Raw genomic sequence first — 24,307 nt, 5'->3', positions numbered from 1 at the left:
TTTTTCTAAGAAGTAAATTCCTTTGCTGTGTTCCTACGGGTATTACTTTCCATGTTCCTCCAGTCAGTCCTTAGAGCTGTCCTCAAAATATAGTCCACTGGGGCCTTTGTACTTTCAGTCCTTGCCCAGAGCAATAGCTAACTCAGGGCTAATGCATAGGGAATACCTTCCATTTTCACATTCCTATCCTAATTATTAGCATAGCAATGCATGGCTGGTCTGATCTTTATCTTCAAGCCCTGTACAGAGGAAGAATACTTGTGCGTTTGCAAATTTGCAGTTTGATATGCCTAATTTAAATTCAAGTCATAAGGAAACTGTAATGTATTATTAAACTTAAAAATGGAATTTCTCATATTGTTTTAGGATAAGTGATGGATTTCTCCTCGCCCAGTGATACAGATTTCTTAGGGGGTAGCAATGTTGGAGGTAGGAGAAGATAGAAGGAAAAGCTGAGTATTTGCCAATAAGCTATTCGACTTTAGGGGGTTGCATAGATGAGTCTAATCCCAGACTCATTCAGTCTCCAGTTCAGTTTCTATCTTATTCCCCTTTATACAAAACTAATGCCATTTACACCTGTTGTTATTCCAATATATCTTCCCCCTCCCTATGATTTTTACATCATTCCTAAGGTTTGATGTCCGTAAGTGAATGCAACACTCCAGCAAGGAGCCTTATCGTTGATTTATAATGGGTTTGAAATCTTGCTTTCTCATTGCCCCCAGAAACATAATTCTCAATTTATATCATTAGCTTCCAAGATCTGGATACATAAAATCCCATCCATCTCAGACCCTGTGCATCCTTTAAAAATGTGTATTTCTTCACTCTGATGAAGAAAATTAACAATTTTCAAATTAACACTACTTCACAATTCCATGTTAAATTACAACACCGTGTTGAATTTCATCTTATTTACCAGTCCTTCTATGCCTTTCTGAAATCTGTAAGCATCCTTCTTCTATCTATTACTTTACTGAAACACTAACCATATCCAAACTGAAATCCCCTTGATTCATAAGTCTGGGTCATTAATATGTAATGAACAGATTTCCAGTTCTGATGGAGCTACCCCAGAGAAGCTTTGACAAACTTCTAGAGATGTGTGGTGGGGAGAATATTGACTGGCTGCATCACAACCTGGTATGGAAACACCAATGCCCTTGAATGGAAAATCCTACAAAAAGTAATGGATATGGCCCAGTCCATCACAGTAAAGCCCTCCACACAACAGAGATCATGTACATGGAGTGTTGTCACATGAAAGCAGCATCGATCATTAGGGACTCCGACATCCAAGTCATGCTCTCTGCTGCCATCAGGAAGAAAGTACAGGAGCCTCAGAACTCACAACACCAAGTTCAGGAAAAGTTATTACCCCTCAACCATCAGGCTCTTGAATCAAAGGGGATAACTTCACTCAACTTCACTTGCCCTATCACTGAACTGTTCCCACAAACTATGGGCTCACTTTCAGGGACTCTTCATCTCGTGTTCTCGATATCTGTTGCTTATTTATTATTATGACTACTTTTTTTTCTATACTTCTGTTTTGTACAGCTTTTTGTCTTTTGCACATTGGTTGTGTGCCCTGTTGATTTGGTCTTTTATTGATTCTATTATGGTTATTGGGCATGTCTGCAAGAAAAGGAACTTAGGGTTGTGTATGGTGACATATACAGTATATACTTCGATAATAAATTTACTTTGAACTTCGAACTGATGCATATTTCTCTCCATTTTAATAAAAAAACTATTCATCACTTCTCTTAGCTTTCTGACCTTTACCCACCTTCATCCCTCCCCAATCCCTCTCCCTTTAATTTTCTGGGCTTTAACTTTGCTAACAAGCCTGTTAGGTTTTAATTGATATAATAAGCATTGATAATCGAGATTCACAAGAATAAATGTGAATAACAACATAATAGTCTTGTACTCGTTCTTTCTGCCTTTTATTTCTGTTTTCAGTTCTCTGTGTTTCGTATCCATCATAAATCCAACCTAAACTTTAGTGCAAAGCGTTTCTCATGTGCAAAGTCCTCAGAGAGAAGGACAACACAGACATTGAGGAGACTTAAGAGGCAATGAATGAATCTCTGCTGATAAAGAGGAGACCTCCACTAAGTAAGGATGTCAATATCAGCAAGGAAAAGACCTTGAGCGATGATGAATAGACCTCCAGAGGGAAGCAATAACTATTGAAAATATTAACTGGCATGTGGAAATTTTTGAATTGATATCGGAGGGCGGAGAATGGATTCTCGCTCTCCTTTATCATTTCAAAACGTTTGAATTTTTGAGTGATCAAGTTAATGAGGGAAATGGGAGATGGTGTTTGCATGGGTGTTCACCAGATATCTAATAAATTCAATTACCAATGGCAACATGGACAGGAGGATGGCTCAAAGATGAAAGCTGAGAGTACAGGTGTCCCCCACTTTTCGAACGTTCGCTTTACGAAACCTAACTGTTATGATAGCAAACAACAGGAATTCTGCAGATGCTGGAAATTCAAGCAACACACATCAAAGTTGCTGGTGAACGCAGCAGGCCAGGCAGCATCTCTAGGAAGAGGTGCAGTCGACGTTTCAGGCCGAGACCCTTCGTCAGGACTAACTGAAGGAAGAGTGAGTAAGGGATTTGAAAGTTGGAGGGGGAGGGGGAGATCTAAAATGATAGGAGAAGACAGGAGGGGGAGGGATGGAGCCAAGAGCTGGACAGATGATTGGCAAAAGGGGATACGAGAGGATCATGGGACAGGAGGTCCGAGAAGAAAGACGGGGGGGGGGGACCCAGAGGATGGGCAAGAGGTATATTCAGAGGGACAGAGGGAGAAAAAGGAGAGTGAGAGAAAGAATGTGTGCATAAAAATAAGTAACAGATGGGGTACGAGGGGGAGGTGGGTCCTAGCGGAAGTTAGAGAAGTCGACGTTCATGCCATCAGGCTGGAGGCTACCCAGACGGAATATAAGGTGTTGTTCCTCCAACCTGAGTGTGGCTTCATCTTTACAGTAGAGGAGGCTGTGGATAGACATGCCAGAATGGGAATGGGACGTGGAATTAAAATGTGTGGCCACTGGGAGATCCTACTTTCTCTGGCGGACAGAGTGTAGATGTTCAGCAAAGCGGTCTCCCTGTCTGCGTCGTGTCTCGCCAATATATAAAAGGCCACATCGGGAGCACCGGACGCAGTATATCACCCCAGTCGACTCACAGGTGAAGTGTTGCCTCACCTGGAAGGACTGTTTGGGGCCCTGAATGGTGGTAAGGGAGGAAGTGTAAGGGCATGTGTAGCACTTGTTCCGCTTACATGGATAAGTGCCAGGAGGGAGATCAGTGGGGAGGGGTGGGGGGGACGAATGGACAAGGGAGTTGTGTAGGGAGCGATCCCTGCGGAATGCAGAGGGGGGGGAGGGAAAGATGTGCTTAGTGGTGGGATCCCGTTGGAGGTGGCGGAAGTTACGGAGAATAATATGTTGGACCCGGAGGCTGGTGGGGTGGTAGGTGAGGACCAGGGGAACCCTATTCCTAGTGGGGTGGCGGGAGGATGGAGTGAGAGCAGATGTACGTGAAATGGGGGAGATGCGTTTAAGAGCAGAGTTGATAGTGGAGGAAGGGAAGCCCCTTTCTTTAAAAAAGGAAGACATCTCCCTCGTCCTAGAATGAAAAGCCTCATCCTGAGAGCAGATGCGGCGGAGACGGAGGAATTGCAAGAAGGGGATGGCGTTTTTGCAAGAGACAGGGTGAGAAGAGGAATAGTCCAGATAGCTGTGAGAGTCAGTAGGCTTATAGTAGACATCAGTGGATAAGCTGTCTCCAGAGACGGAGACAGAAAGATCTAGAAAGGGGAGGGAGGTGTCAGAAATAGACCAGGTAAACTTGAGGGCAGGGTGAAAGTTGGAGGCAAAGTTAATAAAGTCAACGAGTTCTGCATGCAGGAAGCCACTGAACTCATTTCTGCATACCTCGACACTGTTTTATCACCCCTTGTTCAATCCCTTCCGACCTATGTTCGTGACACTTCTCACACTCTTAAACTTTTCGATGATTTTAAGTTCCCCGGCCCTCACCGCTTTATTTTCACCATGGATGTCCAGTCCTTATATACTTCCATCCCCCATCAGGAGGGTCTCAAAGCTCTACGCTTCTTTTTGGATTCCAGACCTAATCAGTTCCCCTCTACTACCACTCTGCTCCGTCTAGCGGAATTAGTCCTTACTCTTAATAATTTCTCCTTTGGCTCCTCCCACTTCCTCCAAACTAAAGGTGTAGCTATGGGCACCCGCATGGGTCCTAGCTATGCCTGCCTTTTTGTTGGGTTTGTGGAACAATCTATGTTCCGTGCCTATTCTGGTATCTGTCCCCAACTTTTCCTTCGCTACATCGACGACTGCATTGGCGCTGCTTCCTGCACACATGCAGAACTCGTTGACTTTATTAACTTTGCCTCCAACTTTCACCCAGCCCTCAAGTTTACCTGGTCCATTTCCGACACCTCCCACCCCTTTCTAGATCTTTCTGTCTCTGTCTCTGGAGACAGCTTATCCACTGATGTCTACTATAAGCCTACTGACTCTCACAGCTATCTGGACTATTCCTCTTCTCACCCTGTCTCTTGCAAAAACGCCATCCCCTTCTCGCAATTCCTCCGTCTCCGCCGCATCTGCTCTCAGGATGAGGCTTTTCATTCTAGGACGAGGGAGATGTCTTCCTTTTTTAAAGAAAGGGGCTTCCCTTCCTCCACTATCAACTCTGCTCTTAAACGCATCTCCCCCATTTCACGTACATCTGCTCTCACTCCATCCTCCCGCCACCCCACTAGGAATAGGGTTCCCCTGGTCCTCACCTACCACCCCACCAGCCTCCGGGTCCAACATATTATTCTCCGTAACTTCCACCACCTCCAACGGGATCCCACCACTAAGCACATCTTTCCCTCCCCCCCACCCCGCATTCCGCAGGGATCGCTCCCTACACAACTCCCTTGTCCATTCGTCCCCCCCACCCCTCCCCACTGATCTCCCTCCTGGCACTTATCTGTGTAAGCGGAACAAGTGCTACACATGCCCTTACACTTCCTCCCTTACCACCATTCAGGGCCCCAAACAGTCCTTCCAGGTGAGGCAACACTTCACCTGTGAGTCGACTGGGGTGATATACTGCGTCCGGTGCTCCCGATGTGGCCTTTTATATATTGGCGAGACACGACGCAGACTGGGACACGCTTTGCTGAACATCTACACTCTGTCCGCCAGAGAAAGCAGGATCTCCCAGTGGCCACACATTTTAATTCCACATCCCATTCCCATTCTGACATGTCTATCCACGGCCTCCTCTACTGTAAAGATGAAGCCACACTCAGGTTGGAGGAACAACACCTTATATTCCGTCTGGGTAGCCTCCAACCTGATGGCATGAACATCGACTTCTCTAACTTCCGCTAGGCCCCACCTCCCCCTCGTACCCCATCTGTTACTTATTTTTATGCACACATTCTTTCTCTCACTCTCCTTTTTCTCCCTTTGTCCCTCTGAATATACCTCTTGCCCATCCTCTGGGTCCCGCCCCCCTCCTTGTCTTTCTTCTCGGACCTCCTGTCCCATGATCTTCTCGTATCCCCTTTTGCCAATCACCTGTCCAGCTCTTGGCTCTATCCCTCCCCCTCCTGTCTTCTCCTATCATTTTGGATCTCCCCCTCCCCCTCCAACTTTCAAATCTCTTACTCACTCTTCCTTCAGTTAGTCCTGACGAAGGGTCTCGGCCTGAAACGTCGACTGCACCTCTTCCTAGAGATGCTGCCTGGCCTGCTGCGTTCACCAGCAACTTTGATGTGTGTTGCTGTTATGATAAACCTATATTAGTACCCTGTTTTCACTTTCAGAAGGTGTTTTCACTGTTACGAAAAAAAAGCAGCGCGCGAGAAAAGTCAGCAAAAAGCCACTCTCCCCCGGATTCGGAACTGCATTCTCACTGGCATTGCTTAAACATGTGCCTGTGAGCAGCCGTTTGCAAGATAAGTTCTATGGTGTCAGAAAAGCCTGAAGGAGCTTGTAAGGGTGTTACACTTAGCATAAAATTAGACATAATTAAGCATTTCGATCGTGGTGAACGAAGTAAGGACAAAGTGAGTTTGGCTTGTGGAAGCTGACAAACATGATGTTGAAGAAGTTTTGGCATCCCATGATCAAGATCTGATAGATGATGAGCTGATGCAATTGGAAGAGGAAAGGATAACAATCGAAACCGAATGAGTAATGATAAAGTACGACTTTAATTTTGAAAGGGTACGTAGGTTTAGGGGATATTTGCAAGATGGTTTGAGTCCTTACGAAGAACTGTGTGATAGAAAAATGCGCGAGGCTCAGCAGTCAAGCAAGCCTTCCACATCAGCCACAGCAGACAACGAACTTCGATCTTCAACATCAAGATGGGCAGTCATAGGAGAAGGTGAGCTGCCTGCTCTAATGGAAACAGATGACGACAAGATGACACCCCAGTGTCCCACCACCCCAACCGCCAGGCCACGGACAGATACCGATTCGCGGAGAATGCAGCAGTAGCCAGGAGGCACACAGCACATCTTTAAGAAAAAGGCCGAGATAAACATGCTAATTAATTAGGTGCCGCCCGACATGCAATTGTCGGCCTAAATCAGAGACGATGCAGTCGGAAATCGACTCTGATCTGGGCCGACAATTACGTGTCGGGCGGCACCTAATTAATTAGCATTTTATTTTGAATTTTTCTTAAAGATGTGCTGTGTGCCTCCCGGCTACCGCTGCACCCCTGCATGCTTCGCAGGAATATATCAGTCGGCGGCCTGCAGGGTGGGGGCCACTGCACTACCCAACCTGCGACGACTCAGTCTAACACACCATCATCAGTGTGTTCGGCGCTGTCCCGATTCCGGTAAGTCATACTACAATGTACATACATTATTTCTACTTTATATAGGCTGTGTATTTTTACATGTTATTTGGTATGATTTGGCAGCTTCATAGCTTAAAGGTTACTGGAGAGCGCTTGCGCCGTGTTTTTGCCAACAGCGCTCGCGTGAGATTTTCTGCTGACGGCGCTTGCGTGAGATTTTCGCTACGGAGAACAGTGCAGTAATGATTGTGGAAAAGTATTTCTACTTTATTTAGGCTGTGTATTTATCATATCATTCCTGCTTTTACTATATGTTACTGTTATTTTTGGTTATATGTGTTATTTGGCATGATTTGGTAGGTTATTTTTGGGTCTGCGAACGCTCACAAAATTTTCCCATATAAATAAATGGTAATTGCTTCTTTGTTTTACGACATTTCGGCTTACGAACCATTTCATAGGAATGCTCTACCTTCGGATGGTGGTGGAAACCTGTAATAGGAAATGCTTGTTTTTTACTGTCATATTGGAGCGTGGTAAACATCACTGGCTGGAACCAGTGCTTTTTTGTTGGTATGTTTTATTTATAGGCACAGGTATATAGCAAAGTTTTCAAATTTACATATGTCTCCAAACTGGGTCATTAGTAAACATCAAGGAAATAGTAAAGGATTTCAGGAAAACTTCGGCCGTCTGAGTGGGCAGAGAAGAAGCAGAATAAGTTAACTACAGAGAAATGTGAAGTAATAATTTTCTGCGGACTATTAGGAGAGACAAAGCTATTGATACTAGATGATACTATTCTAAAGAGAAAGCAAACAATTAGACCATGGTGTACATATGTAGATGTTTTTGAAAGTGGAAGGGCATTTTGAGAGGTATTAGTAAAGGTGACGATAGAGATGAACAAGGTGATAAAAGGCACTGATTGAGTGGTAAACCAGAGACTTTTCCCAGGTGAAAATGGTTAATACCAAAGGGTATAATTTTAAAGTAATTGGAGGAAAGTATAGTGGGGTTATCAGAGGTAAGTTCTTTATACAGAGTGGTGAAAGCATGTAATGCCTTTACTGAAGGGTGTTCAGGGCAGCTACATTAGGAATCTTTAAAAAACTCTTAGACACATGAATGATAGAAAAATGGAGGACTATGTAGGATTTACTTTAGAGTAGATTAAAAGGTGGGACAACATTGTGGGCTGAGGGGCATGTACAGTGCTGTAGTGTTCTGTGATATGGAATCCTGTAATCCATAAATTGAGACAATGCAAAAGCAGGGATATTGCATTGAACCTGTACAAAGGTTGGTTAGGCTACATCTGGAGAATTGCTTCCAATGCTAGTCCCAAAATCTAGAAATAATGTGAACGTCTTGGACAGAAAGAAGGAAAGAATGACTAGAATGGAGGATTAGAGAAAGTTAAGAGGAGGCTTGGCAAGAGTGTGCAAGATCATGACAGGACAGGTTTAGATAAAGTAAATAAGAGAAGCTCTTCCCTTTAGCAGATGGGTCAAGAATCGTGGCAATAGACTTACATTTTATGCAAAAGTTACAGAAAAGATACGACAAAAACATTATTTGTGGCACGTGGCCAAGTGGTTAGGGCGTTAGACTAGCAGTCTGAAGGTCATGGGTTCGAGCCTTGCCTGGAGCAGCACGTGTGTCCTTGAGCAAGGCACTTAACCACACAATGCTCCAGTCTACCCAGCTGAGAATGGGTGCTGGCAAAAATGGCAGGGGTTAACCTCATGATAGACTGGCGTCCTATCCGGGGGGGGGCTCTCGTATTCTCAGTCGCTTCACGCCACGGAAACCAACATAAGCACCGGCCTGATGGGCCACAAGGCTAGTGACAGACTTTATTCCTTAAAAACATTATTCAGAGGGAGATTAGGATCTAAAATTCACTAGTTCAATACCTATTAACATGGTGGGAACCAAAAAAGAAGGGAATTGGATAGGCATTTGAGAGAGAACAATTTTAGAGGCTCCAGCGAGCATCACATTATGATTCTCCATCATTTTCCAAAATGCAACAAGTGACTGGAGTTTCCTTGAGATATGGGAACTCTGCACATTGGTTGTCAGAGAGCCATCATTTTACCTAATCCTTTCTCCTTATCTAGTTTGTAATTTCATTAATTCCTATTTATTTGTTTGTTTAAACAATTCTTCCCAATTTCCTATACTTCATTTTACTATCATCTCCTCAGATCTAGTTACTACATCACTGTCTGGTATGGAGGGGCTACTGCACAGGGCCGGAAGAAGCTGAAGAAGGTTGTAAATTTAGTCAGCTCCATCTTGGACACTAGCCTACAAAGTACCCAGGACATCTTCAAGGAGTGGTGTCTCAGAAAGGCAGCGTCCATTATTAAGGACCTCCAGCACCCAGGGCATGCTCTTTTCTCACTGTTACCATCAGGTAGGAGGTACAGAAGCCTGAAGACACACACTCAGCGATTCAGGAACAGCTTCTTCCCTTCTGCCATCTGATTTCTAAATGGTCATTGAACCCTTGGTCACTACCTCACTTTTAAAATATGTATTATTTCTGTTTTTGGACGATCTTTAATCTATTCAATATATGTATACTGTAATTGATTGATTGATTTATTATTATTATATTTTATTTTTTTCTGTATTATGTATTGCATTGAACTGTTGCTGCTAAGTTAACAAATTTGATGACACATGCTGGTGATGATAAATCTGATTGAAAATTGAATTATTTGATTCTTGGTTCTGCAGCTTCTCCCCATCACCACCCTACCCTCACATTTGTTTCTCACTTGATGCAAATTCTCATCCGTTTGCTTTAGCTTCTTATCTCCTTTAGCAATGGACGATAATTTGGGAAAGCGCAAAATTGTCCATCTTTGGCAGGAAAAATAAAACAATATATATACTGATAGCAGATCTCAGAGCTCAGAGACACAGAAGCATGGATGTGGAGAGGACGTTTTCTCTTATGGGAGAATCTCAAACCAGGGGACACTCTTTAAAAATGAACTATCATCTATTTAAGATAGATATGGGGCAACAATTTTCTCCCAGTGGAGAGAGTTGGGAATCTTTGAAATTCTTTCCTTCAAAGATGTGGACAAATTTCTAATAAGGAAGATCGTGAAAGTTTACTTTACGCACTTTGGAAAATATTGCTGAAGTTAGAGTGAGGTTAGCCACATTCAAAGGTGGAAAAGGCTGGAAAGGCTGAGCAGCCAGCTTCTGCCAATTCATTGTTTGCTTGTTCAGTAGGTAGTACCAAGTCAGTGATGGCTAGGACTGGAAACTTGACGGCTGAACAAACAAAGAGAGGTGGTGGATGAGAGCATTCACGAAGCATAAGTAATGCTCAGGAACAGAACACAAACCAAGCACATTCCCTCCCATCTGTTAAGTACTAATGCATACCAATCAATCAATCAATAATTATAATGTAATTGCATTTTTTGAAGAATAAGCTTTTAAACAGCGTTATTCATGATCAAATTTCTAAAGCTTAAATTTCTTCACTGAAATTGTAACAGAGATATTTCAAACTATTCAGCGCAGGATTAGACACATGTGCAGGGAATAACTTGCCTACGATTATAACAGTAAAGCTCATACCCGTAATTACATACATTCCATTCTGGATTATATTGTACTATTTTGCAGAAGTGGTAATATCAGGGAGGTCATATGAACATAAATGTGGAAGATTGTGAAGCCTTGGTGTCTGTTTCATTCTACAATGGCCTTTCTAACTTTCCCACCAAAATGCTGGGATAAATTATCCATTTCAGTTTAAAATTTATTATGTTGTAAATATCACAGGTGTAGTAATGCAGGCAAGGTGTATTAAATATAGAGCAGGAGGGCCCCTTTCATTTTCTTTAATTGCAAAGAATTCTTCCATGTGCTTGTGATGGGCTATCCAGAGCTTCAGAGCTGCTGCTTCTAAATGCTCCCAAGGCCAGCTGCAACCTCAAGGCAAGGCTTTGCCATTTCCTGCAAAGGTTTCTTCCATTGAGGTACCTCTCTACTTCACAGAGGTTGGCCATTTGGGTCCATTGAGTCCATGTTGGCCTGCTGAGGATTTCTACTTCCTATTCATTTTCCCTGTAAACCATTCTCCTCACAATTCCAACAACTCCCCCCAGTCTTAACACATCAAAAGCCGAACACAAAGGACAAATTTAAGTGCCGGGCCGAATTGGAAGGGTTAAGTATGGGCCGAAATAGAGCGGCGGGTCCCGGAGCGCAAGAGCGTATCAAATTGGCAAGGCCCGGATCCGAGAGCAATGTGCTGTTTGGCCAATGCAGGCGCCAGGCCAGATTGAAAAGGTTGGGGTGTCAGGGCCAGAGACAAGGCCTAGCCAATGTTCAGCTCGCTGCTCCATGAGGTTTACTTCCCTCTGTGCTGAACTGAAGCTGGCCTGTAACTAACAAGCTCCTCAATGGACTGTGACTGGCTTTGAAGCTATGGACTCACTTTTGTGAACCTCAGTTCCGAATGTTATTTGCTTATTTTTTATTGTTTGCTCAATTTGTTTTAGGTGTTTGACAGTCTTCTTTTTTTAATGGGTTGTATTGGGTTTCTATATTTTGAGGCGGCCTGTAAAGAGAATAATCTCAAGATTGTATAGGGAATACATACTTTGATACTAAATTCACTTTGAACTTTAACACTCCATTTTTTTTCATCTATGGAGATGCCCCTAATATATTTGCCTCTGCTGCCATCCTCGGCAACACTTTCTAAGCACCCTCCATTCTCTGCATAAAAACCCTACTTCTGACATCCTCCCCATACTTTCCTTCAACTATCTTAAAATTATGCCCCCTTGCATTAATCATTAATACCCTGGGAAAAAACATCTCTTGTTATCAACTGTAATTATCCCTCTTACCATTTTATACACTGCCGTCGTCACCTCTCATCCTGCTACGCACCAAATAGAAAACGCCTAGCTCGCTCAATCTATCCCCATAAGACAAGTCGGCATCGTTTGGCAGTTTAATAAAGAATCGACCTTATTGAGTCTTCGTTGGAGGAGTACCTGCATCGAGATAACTCTTGCCAGAAAGAGCAAGGAGTTCATGCAAAAAGGTGCTCCCTCTCTCTCTCTAAAGGAATTTAAGATCAGTTGATTTAAACTGTTTATTTTCGGCATCGTGAATCCTGTGGACAGAACCAGCAGTAAAGTTGCGTCGATGAAGAAATCCTTCTCCAGAGAAATCTCTCCCAATTGAATGTGTAAAACTGTTGGACTTTTGAAGTTATCACTTTAAGAACTATATCTGACTATCGCTTTAAGAACTGTTTTCGCATTTAACGCTTTAAGAACCAGAGCCGAGTGGCAAGTTGGTGAATGGCTGCATATCTGTTAACATCCGGTTAAATTTTTCCTTTGTTTCTTTTTCCCTTATCATTTATACGTGTTTAATAAATGTTTGGTTGTTTTTATATAACCTGTCTCGATTGATATTCATTGTTGCCGTTTACATAACACCACACAGACACGTCTCCCTGGTTTCCATGCCTCCTGACTTCCATGGAGAACCTTGTCAAACACTCTACTAAAATCCATAGTAGATGGATCCACATGCACAGCTCTGCTTTCATCAGTTTTTTTTTGGCACTTCTTCAAAGAATTCAATCAGACTCTCAAGGGATATCCCGCCCATCACAAAGCTATACTTCCGTTAATGCCCCACCTCCACTTCATACCTCATCTGTTATTTATTTATTTATTATTAATATTTTCCCCCTCTCTCCTTTTTCTCCCTCTGTCCCTCTCACTATACTGACTATCCGCAATTGATGTTTACTTGATGTTTCTTTCTTGTGAAATCTGTTTATGTGTCATTATGTGCCTGTAATGCTGCTTTTCATTCCACCTGTGTATGCATGCACTTGTGCATATGGTAATAAACACAACTTTGACTTTGATTGACAGAGGTCAATTAACTGGGTGGAAACTGCAGCACTTGGAGGAAACTCATTTAGTCACAGGGAGAAAGTGGAAACTCCACACCAGCCCCAGAGGCCGGACAGAACAGGGATTGCTGGTGTTACAGAGCAGTTATTTTACCACCTTCACCACTTTGCCATCTACGGTTAAGAGTTCAGTTGCACAATGTCCACAGAAAGTAAGGTGATCTAAGTATGATTCAAGTCACCGTAGGAGATGGGTGACATGTTGGATGCTATAATGTGTATGTCTATTTGTTTTAACACAATGACGCTAATTATTGACTGCTAATTTACGCATAGGCATTGATTTGTTACTCTCTCTCTCTCTGGAAAGTGAATATACACGTTAACTTCTTCTCAGAGTGTGTGCCTTTATTTATTCATTATGTAGTTGTACAGACAGAACAGGTGCTAAATTGCATAGATTAGTAATTTACTATAAATTTGGAGCCAAGATTACATAATTACCAGGATGAACTTAGTGTTATGTTCTTAGTATAAAAGTACAAACTACGGTGCTTAAAGGAATGAGTGCATGCAATACCTTTCACATTGTGATTCCTAAAGGAACAGTGGTTGAATTGTCTAGCTAATTACCAACAATGAAATATGACCTGCGATCCCTCCCAGTGCGTTAGGATACCCTTCACCCTCTGATTTGCACTGAAGGAATCTGGTTTCCGAAGATTCATACTATGTTCATTGTTGTTGTAAAATGACACGAGGTGGCTAGAAAGTTAAAGGGTCAGTGTACCATTGCCTAGTTCAGATCAACACAACACTAGGGTCTCAGCAGAGTCCAGAATCTGCAAAGTGAAAAAAGTAAATCCAAGAAGGGAAGGGAAGGACACTTCAAACATTTTACCAATTCCTCTCCAGGTCTGTTCTACCTTCCCTAAGATAATCTTTCTGTCACATTCTGCTTGTCATGACCTATGTTGCTACACTGTAACTGTTCCTTGTCCCTTATTTTAATATTCTAAATCTCCCATCATCATGGTGTCCAGTCCCCCTACACTTCTATCCCCCATTAAGAAGGCCTTAAGGTTTCCCGCTTCTTCCTCGAACAAAGACCCCACCAGTTCCCCTCCACCACCGTCCTCCTCCATCTAGCAGAGCTGGTCCTCACCCTCAACAATTTACCCTTCAGCTACTCCTACTTTCTCCTCACTTAAGGGGCAGGCATGGGCACCTGCATGGGCCCCCACTACATGAAACAGTCAATGTTCCAAGCCTTCCCTTGTAATGCTCCCCAAATCTTTATGTGCTGCATTGACAACTGCATTGGTGCTGCTTCATGCACCCGTGCTGAGCTCATCAATTTCATCAACTTTGCCTCCAACTTCTATTCTGCCCTTAACCCTTATCAAGTTATCAAAACAGGTCAAATTGGACCCGTTTTGACACTTGACAGCAGTAAAAACACCCTAAATACCATTTTTAGCCAAAATTTGATGACTTTTCCTAAAGTGACCCAACTTGCGCAAAAATGGAAATATTTTAAAATTTTATGCTTTTGTACAGGTGCTACAAAGTTTTGTACATTGAGGCTGTTCAGGGTCAAATTTGACCCGTATCTATTGAAATGGATTTTGGATCTCTGAAACATTAATTAACGATTAATCACCCATTTATTAATGTCAGATAGGCTATTTATACATTCTAAGTAGATCTTTGGTTCAAAATTTGGTATAGACACTTGTTATGAGGGGATTCTTGGGCCAGGTCAAAATTGACCCGGACCATACTGTGAAGGTATAGGATACCTTCTGGGTTATAGAATACCTGCCTGGGCTAATTTCACTTGGTCCATTTCTGGCACTTCTCTCCACTTTCTTGGTCTGTCTGTCTCCATCTCTGGAAACAAACTGTCTCCTGACACCTTTTATAAACCTACTGATTCCCATAGCTATCTTGACAATACATCTTCCCACCATGTCTCCTGTAAAAATGCTATTCCTTTTTCTGAATTCTTTTATTTCTGCCACATCTATTCCCAAGATGAGACATTTTTTTTTACCACCCTCCTTCTTCAAAGAATGGGTTTTTCTTCCACAACTATTGATGTTGCCCTCACCTGCATCTCCTCCATTTCCAGGACATCCATACTCATCCTATCTTGCCACTGCCCTAACAGAAATAGAGTTCCTCATCTTCACCCACAACCCCCTGAGCCTCCACATCTAACACATCATTCTCCACAACCTCCACATCTTTAACAGGATCCTACCGCCAAACGCACCCTTATCTTCCGCCGTCCACTTTCTGCAGGGATCTCTCCCTCTGTGTTTCCCTTGTCCATTTGTCCATCCCCACTAATTTCCCCCTGGCTCTTATCCCTGCAGGTGAAAGAAATGCTACACCTGCCCAATCTCCCCCTCCCTCACTTCCATTCAAGGCCCCAATTAGTCTGTCCAGGGGAGGCAACACTTCACCTACAAATCTTTTTGGTCACTATTGTATTTGGTGCTCCCAATATGGCCGCCTCTGCATTGGTGAGACCCGACTTAAATTGGGGGACCGATTTGTTTAGCACTCCATCCACCAAAAGCAGAATTTCCTGATGGCCAACTATTTTAATTCCTATCCCCTTCCCATTCTGACATGTCAGTCCATGGCCTGCCCTTATGAAGCCAGTCTCAGGGTGAAAGAGCAACACCTTATATCCCATCTAGGTAGCCTCCAACCTGATGGTATGAACATCAATTTCTCTTTCCAGTATTTTTTCCTCTCCTCCTTCCCACTTCTGCTATTCCCCGCTCTGGCCTCTTACCTCTTTTTCTCACCTACCTACCACCTTCACCTGGTACCCCTCATACCATAATAGAATCAATGAAAGACCATTTCTCTGTGTGCAAATAAGATAACAAACTATGCAAATACAAAAAGAAAAATAAATAAATAAGCAATGAATATCGAGAACATGAGATGGAGTGTTCTTGAAAGTGAATCCATCGATAGTGGGAATATTTCAATGATGGGTCGAATGAAGTTGAGTGAAAAGCCTGATGTTTGAGGGGTGATAACTGTTCCTGATCCTGGTGGTGAGAGGCCTGAGGCTCCTGTTCCTTCTTCATTGATGGCAGCAGTGAGAAAAGAGCAAGTCTTGGGTGTTGGGAATCCCTGATGTCCTTCCTTGTGACAATGCTCGATGTAGATGTGCTCAATGGCGGGGAGGGTTTTACCCGTGATGGACTGGGCCATATCCATTACATTTTGTAGGATTTTCCGTTCAAGGTCACTGGTGTTCCATACCAGGCTGTGTTGCAGCCACTCAATATACTCTCCACTACACATCCATCGAAGTTAGTCAAGGTTTCAGATGTCATGCCAAATCTTCACAAACTCCTAAGAAGTTGAGGTGCTGCCATGTTTATTTTTAATTGCTTTTTACTTGGTTCTCTGGTATATTTTAGTTTATTTTGTGAATCTTCTATGAAGACAGACACAAAAAGAATTGTTTTATTCCTCTGTCTTCGCCTATTTTCAAACTTTCTGACCTTCTGAGCCAGGTTCTTTTCTCTGCATTGCAATAATAGCTTTTGTTTTAAAAGAGCTACCTCACCTCCTTTTACTTCCTTCGCGTCCTTCTGAGATTCCCTGGAAATTTAGTCTAGTTCTGAGCTTAAGTTGCTGCAGGGCTGCAAGGTAACCATCAAATGATACTCACTTATTTCTGTTTGCGTCATTAATCCATCTTGTTATGGACGTTTGATGTCATGAACAGCCTTTAATTTTGTCCCTTTTACCATTTTCCCCATTTTATCCATAAGCCCTGTCTCTTCATGTCACATTCTGCTTACCATGACTTGCATTGCTACAGTGCACCATCACCTTGTCCCTTATTTTTAATATTCTAGATGTCCCGTCACCTGAACTGTTGCCTCTGTTTAGCTTCAACCCCTTCCCGTAATTCAATTTGCTGGGACACTAGAATTAGAATTGTTCAACTGAAACGCAGTCCAATGGGACAGTTCCCTTTTTTCCCAGTAACAGTGCCACTTGCCAGAAAACAAATCCACCTTCTGCTACTCCAATATTTAAGCCATGCACCTAGTACACTGATATCGTAAACCCAAAGCGAATTGAGCGTGCATTTTGAAATAATCTTCACCGATATTTAAGCCAAGCATCTAATATGCAGAATTTATAAACTCAAAATGCCATTTTGAAGGTTTTTTGGGTAATAATCCAGAAGTTGTTTCTTTTATGACTCTTTTATTAATTTTAATTTGAGTGGGGCATTTTTACCTATCGGAACATTTTTCTTTCACTTCCTGTCCTATTCGTTTATGTTGACCATGACAAATGAATGCTTTCTTTCCTACTCCAAGTTCTGTCTGAGCATAGATAGTTACCTGTGATTTTAGCGCCAGGCCTTCAGCGTTGATATGTGTGGCTACAAAAAACAGTGACCATCTTTCTAATTATACTCTTCTCCATCATTACTAATTCTGTTTCCCTTTCCCTTCTTGAATGATGCCCTTGTACCACAGTGCAATGATGAGCTTACTTATCTCCACTGCAAGAGTTTATAACCTGTTACACAAATGAACTAGGTGAGGCTTGGACAACCCTACCTTCTGGACCCCCTGTTGACTTCACACATTCGCACCTGTTCTTGGCTGTGGCTACTGACCAAAATCATAGAATCAATGGAAGGCGTCTGGCTGCTTCCTGGACCAATATGTCCAGGCAACATTTCCCCTCCTAGAGACATTGATTTATCTGAAGCTCAGACTTCAACTCATCAACTGAGACAAAGTTGCTTCATCTGCAGTTATGCCAGAGGTGTGGCTGCTGTGCATCAGGGTCTTCATCAAGTTCCACATACATCAAACACACCTCTCACATACTCTCCTCTTCAACTATGACTGTCATAATTAACTGTATTTACTTATTTGGTTTTCTAACTGGAAATTAATAACTTAGTTTATTTAATAGTCCCATTTACATCAGTTTAAGTCACATCTTTCACTGAGTTAACTTCAGTGTGAATCCCTTTAAGATCTAGAAAAACTGCAATGCTATCCAGACAATAACTTTCCTGCTTTCCACAGTTGTCAGTCTGCAAATATTTCCTATGTTTGTCAAATATTTTACTTGAATTCCTCCCACCAGTGACCCTTATTAATGCATGGTAGTGTGGAGGTTAGTGCAATGCCATTGTAGCTGGGCGTGTCAGAGTTCAGAGTTCAATCCCAGTGTCCTATGTCAGCAGTCTGTACGCCCTCACCGTGGAATGCGCAGGTTCCCTCTGGGTGCTCTGGTTTTCTCCCACAGTCCGAAAGCTGTACCGGTTAGTAGGTTAATTGGTTATTGTAAATTGTCCTGTGATTTGGCTAGGCTGAAATTGGGGATCGCTGGTGGCGCGGCATGAAGGTTCAAAAAGGCCTGCTCCACATTGTATCGCTAAGTAAAATAAATACTTAGTCAGGACCTTACTCCCCTGCTTCACCAACTCACCAACATTTTCAGTTTTGTACCTTATATAATTTATACTGTTTGCTTGAGCAAAAGCCTTCCATGTTCCTACAAGTTTACACTTTAAATATCTGAGTCAGATCTGATTTGACTGTAATTGATTGCAGCTGTCCACCCGATAAAGCATTCAATGGCCACAGGCATTTTGTTTACCACAGACAAATGCTGTCAAATGAACTACAAATTAAAGTTAAGTTGAAGCACAAAACTTTACCTTGTTGTATAAAGAAATCAACCTGAATTCATTTTCCCAGTCCTTGCCCCCAGTAGAATCTTCACTCCTTCACTGAACAAAATGCTAAGTTTGTTTCTTTGTACTCTAACCAAATCTACAACACTTATTGTAAGGAATCTGACTGCTTCTTGGATCTATATAGCTATCTCAGTCACTGAGGCTCTACAATATCTGAAGCTCAGACACCAGTTCATCAACTCTGCTGTGTACACACATCTACTGATGCTTCTGGACACATCTTCAGTGATGTTCCTGAAATCATCAGGTGTTTCGGGTCTTTCAACATCATACAGCCTCCTCCAGGTGACCCAGCCGGGGCTGATCAGACCCCAGTTTGTGTCCAGATGGCTAGCTACTTATGACTCCATGGCTCCCCTCTTTTGAGCCACAGCCATCTTGAGGCTCTCTCTGCCACATCGGTGGTACTGCGGATGGCTCTCCTCTTCCTCTCTCCCTCGATGCCCAAAATGCTGAAGGCCCTAACTAAAGAGTGGGCTATGAATCCCCTACAACCAGCCTCCACTGGGAGACACCTCACTCTCCATCCAGCCTGCTGACAGTTGCTGACCAGTCCTGCGTACTTGGAGAGCTTCCTTTCAAAGGCCTCTTCCAAGCTATCTTCCCATGGGACTGTCAGCTCCAGCAGCACCCCTTGCTTAGTCGACTCAGACACTAGGACAATGTCTGGTCGCAGGGTGGTGGCTGCGATATGGCTGGGGAACTTCAGCTGCCCTTCGAGGTCCATCAACGGCTGCCAGTCCCTTGCAGAGGTCAGGATGCCTGCAGATGCTCTTTTGGCAGGTATTGGCTGCTCCCCAGCTCTGACAAAGGCAATGGTCTGCTTGGAGGGTCGGGTTTTCTTAAGCTGCAGACTGAAGGTTTGGTATGCCATAGAATGGAACTGTGGACTACATTGGCACGTCTAAAGTTATTCTGTTCGAAAACAAGCTGTTGCTTTCTTTACAAAACTCTGCATTGAGAAAACAGTTCAAAGGTAGTCAATGCCAATTTATGATCATTTCTTTTGTGTTTGACCACCTTATGACTGCAGGGACATGTACAGTATTTCCATTTGAAAGGCTCCATTAGGTTTTTATTTCTGCCTGCAAAATAGGAAAGAGTGGCCTTGGTCTTTTGAGCAGGATGGAATCAAGCCAGAAATGGAATTACTCTGTACTATCATACAATATTTATATGGTGCTGGGAATTCAAGCATTGGTAAAAACAACACTGGAAATATATCAACTGCTGATCGGAAATTAGTTTATTATTAACTGCAGTAAGCCAATTTGTACATACTTGTATTTAGGTTACAAAACAAATAAATTATTTGGCCCGGCATTCAAGTTCACAGTTGTTTCATGTTGAATCTAAACCATTATCTTCAACATGTGTGGTTAAATAGTGAAAGCCAGATACTGTTATCACTGCACAGCTTCTCCACACCTCACTGCTGCATTCTCTGCAGGTGAAGTTACATTATTTGCCTTTTACCCAGGGTCCATATTGTTAAAACCAATGGAAAAGTTATGTTTTAATCACCGAATGAGTTTCTAATGGCTATTGAGTTACCGTATTGACGAAATTACTTCTTGGCCCTGAAGAAAACTACAAGCTACATTCCCTATTAAAAAGTTAACTATTGAAACTTGTTAAAAGGAATAATATTAAATACTATTTCTAAAATGTTATGTTTTCAATTAAATTTCTCTGTTACTCTCATGTTTGTCCCAATGTTTATTTTGCTTTTCAATCAGTAATTGTTAATATAATTTATCGTTCCTCATTTATAAAAAAATATTCTTCTTTACCAACTTGACTGGCCACTTCTTCAATATCACGGATCTGAAAATGGCACCAAGCTCCAACTTAATATAAAATAAAGAGGTGTTATTCTTTAGTACCCATTTAAATGTTGTGGGGAAGGTTTTTTTTCGAGGGTATGAAGAGAATACCGAGTTCTGTTCTTTTACAGAGTATCATAAATCTGGGCCGCAGTCAATAACATAAAGCTTAAATGCTTTTTGATTAAAAACTTTATGGCTGAAAGTGAATATGACCAGAACATAGAAAATTAGTGTAAATAAGGAGGAATAACTCACAATTATATTGTTAATTTTATAAATTAAGAACCAACCTGTGCTATTTTTGATAAGTAGGTACTTCTGAAGGAAAGATGCTGCTGTAACATTGGATTAGTGGCAGTGAAACAGCATACTGTTAGAAACTGAAACATGTATGCTAAACAAAGTGTATCTGGCCCTTTTAACATTTGTAAATGTGTATTGAAAGATCCACGACCAAAAGAATTAGCAAGGTTACTAAGTGACTTATGACTAATTTGCATGGAAATTTATTGCTGCAATGTAACTACATTAATTGTTTTGTCAAACAATCAAAGCTTGCTGAAGCTTAAGACTCAAGGGTTATGATAGTGTTACTAATTAATATCTGTTGCATAAAGATTATGTTTTAGAATACTTTGCCTCCTGTCAGCTGGTACCAATCTTAGAGGCAACCATACTTACACCCATAAACCACAAACTACACTTCAGGTTACTAATCAAAAGTTACAAAATTAAAGTTTCATTTTTATTTTTTATGTGCAGATTTTAAGTAATTCCCTTGCTATTTGGCAGAAATAATAGTTAAGCAGGTGACTGTAAGTTTACTATTGCTGACAGCACTGGCACAAACAAGCACAGAGTGAATGTTGCATTTTTTTAAAAAAAAGAAAAAGATGGGGTTAAACCAAGAATGACTGGCATGGTTTATCTATTTTATTTATATTCGGTTTATTTATATCTGAATTTTGGCATCAAACTTCACTGTTGAAGTATCGAAAGTAGAATTAACAAATGTTGGAAAATGTCTTCATCGTAGCAGCAAATAGTAATAAAATTTTATTGCTCTTTTTATTGCAATTGGATTGCAGCAAATTTCTTTTTCAGATTTCCATTTCTCTCCTGTTACCTTGGATATGATGCAAATTAGATTTCTGTTGTCTTGTCAGTTCGTGAACAAAACCAATGGTACGATTTTGTAATGTGTGTCAGGATTCAGCTTTAAGAAACTATTGCACCTCTTGTTCATGTCAATTAATGGCTATCGAATCTCTTTCACTCAGATGTCTCAGCATGTGTCTAGGAGTTATAAAACAGAATTAATTTTGCAGACAGAAGTTTGAGCAGGTATTAGGAGGGGTTTGATGGAGAGAGACCTATTCACCAAGGGAATCCTTCTATTATCAGTTACAGACATGTTACTGGCATTAAAATTACTGTCTCACTCTTATTCTGTATGTGTGACATTTGTTTTGGGAGATATGATAAATGGAGCTCTCTGAAAACTGTATATTAATTTTGTGAGAAACACTAAATTTAAAGTATGGGTTGACAGTAAAATCAGATTTATATTTCTGATTATTTTATTTCTAAAATAAAATGTGCATGAGTCTATTTGATCATTGGTTATTTTGCTGACAAAAAGAAATCAATGAAAGATCACATCAACTTGGGTGTTCAACCAGTGCACTAAAGACAACAAATTGTGCAAATACAAAAAGAAATAATTAATAATAATAAATAAATAAGCAATAAATACCAAGAACATAAGATGAATAGTCCTTGAAAGTGAGTCCATAGGCTGTGGGAACATTTCAGTGATGCAACAAGTGAAGTTGAATGAGGTTATCCTCTTTGGTTCAAGAATCTGATGGCTGAGGTATAATAACTGTTCCTGAAACTGATGGTGTGAGTCCTGAGGCTCCTGTACCTTCTTGCTGATGGCAGCAGTGAAAAGAGAGCATGACCTGGGTGGTGGGGGTCCCTGACGATGGATGCTGCTTTCCAGCCACAACACTCTGTGTAGATGTGCTCAATAGCTGTGATGGACTGGGCCATATCCAGTACTTTTCATAGGACTTTCTATACAAGGCAATTGAGGATATGAGAAGTCCAATCAAACATCTGATACAGTGGCATAGAAGCTGTCCTTGAATCTGGTGGTTCATGCTCTCAGAAACTTCCAGCAGTCTCTTGTCTAAATGAATGAGACAAACAGTGAGGCTGTGGGGGAAGGAAGAAACTGAGCAACAGAATGCCCATTAGAATTGGCAGTAATCCGATTTGCATAAAGTCACCAGACAGCAAAATTACGTTCTAAATATGTTAATTCAGATTAAACAATAGTTAGAATATGAAAGAAACAATGGCAACAGCCTTGACAATGGTTTCCAATGTCAGCTTTAAGACCAGAAGCTCTCTAGACAGCTACACAGGGTGGATTCAGACTCAGGTCAGGATTTAAGAATAGGCTTAGTGCTTTCAAAATCAGAATCCAGTTTATTATCACCGACTTATAAGACATTGAAACTGCTGTTTTGCAGCAACAGTGCTAAAACATAAAACACACTATAGGCAGTGCAAAACAAAAGTAATAATGAGGTTCACAAGCTGTCTGATGGAGGAAAGGAAGAAGCTGTTGCTACATCATTGAGTGTGAATCTTCAGGAACAGTGAGAAGAGTTTTGATCATAAGACCATAAGACCATAAGATATAGGAGCATTCAAACCAGACCATCCAAACTAGTTTTTAAAATGAACCATGGTACTTTATGACAGCCACACTCAGTAAAATGGCCATATTCACCAACCAAGATAACCACCATCTGAGTCTTAAATGAATGAATTTCAGAAGCAGAAGACAAAATGTTGCGAGTGAAATCAACCAAGAATGAATCTCCAGGCAAACATCTCTGGCGCTAATTCCATTTTCAGCTCTGTTAATCAGATTGCTCTCAGATACAACCCCAGAAAAGGGAACAACTTTCTTAAAAGCAATTTCTAAAACATGCATTCTAAAATATTGCTTCACAATCGATTTTGCATTCAATACCATGCAAACGAGTTCGTACAAAAACTTTAGGAGAATAATAAAAGAACAAGTAAGTGTACACTTTCTACCTAGACTGCAAAATGCTTTCAAAATTAACCTTTCCCCCAACATAAGTTATTCTTCAAAAGTGTTCTTAGAATGGACCACATTCTATGCAGAGATAAATACAAGAAAGTCTGCAGATGCCATAAGTCCAAAACAGCACACACAAAATGCTGGAGGAACTCAGCAGGTCAGACAGCCTTGATGGAAATAAATAAACAGTTGACATTTCGGCCTGAAAGAAGGGTCCCCAACCCGAAACGTTGACTGTTTATTCATTTCCATAGATGCTATCTGATCTGCTGAGTTCCTCCAGTATTGTGTATGTCTTGCTATGCAAAGATAAATGTTTTCAGGTGAGGTTTTAAAATGCAAAATAGTTTGGATGGATATAAAAGAGCCTGTAGCATATTTCTCAAGACAAAGGGAATTCTTGGGCAATGGCTGGTATTTCTTCTTCAAGCAACAAAAAGAATGAGCAATCATTTAAAAAGCTTTCTATTTGTAGGATTTTAGTCATGCACAGTTTTATGTTGCGCTTCAAAAGTACTTATACACATTCTCATATACAAGTGAGGAACTTGCCCTACATCTTAATGAGATTTTGGTCGATGTGAGTGTTTTAAGTACATTAGAACATTAGAAAGTTTTTGACAAGAACAGGCCATTCAGCCCAACAAAGCTTGCCAAGTTCCTATTCACATATTGTAGTTGTTGAAATAATGAGTGAGTTTAGATTTGAAAGTCTCTTAAGGTACCACTCTCAAATACACAACTAGGTAGTTTGCTCCATGTGTCCACAGCTCACTGTGTAA

The sequence above is a fragment of the Mobula birostris genome, chromosome 23, assembly GCF_030028105.1.
Source record: "Mobula birostris isolate sMobBir1 chromosome 23, sMobBir1.hap1, whole genome shotgun sequence".
NCBI lineage: Eukaryota > Metazoa > Chordata > Chondrichthyes > Myliobatiformes > Myliobatidae > Mobula > Mobula birostris.
The sequence above is the reverse complement of the archived record's forward strand: the minus strand, read 5'-3'. Positions refer to the sequence as shown.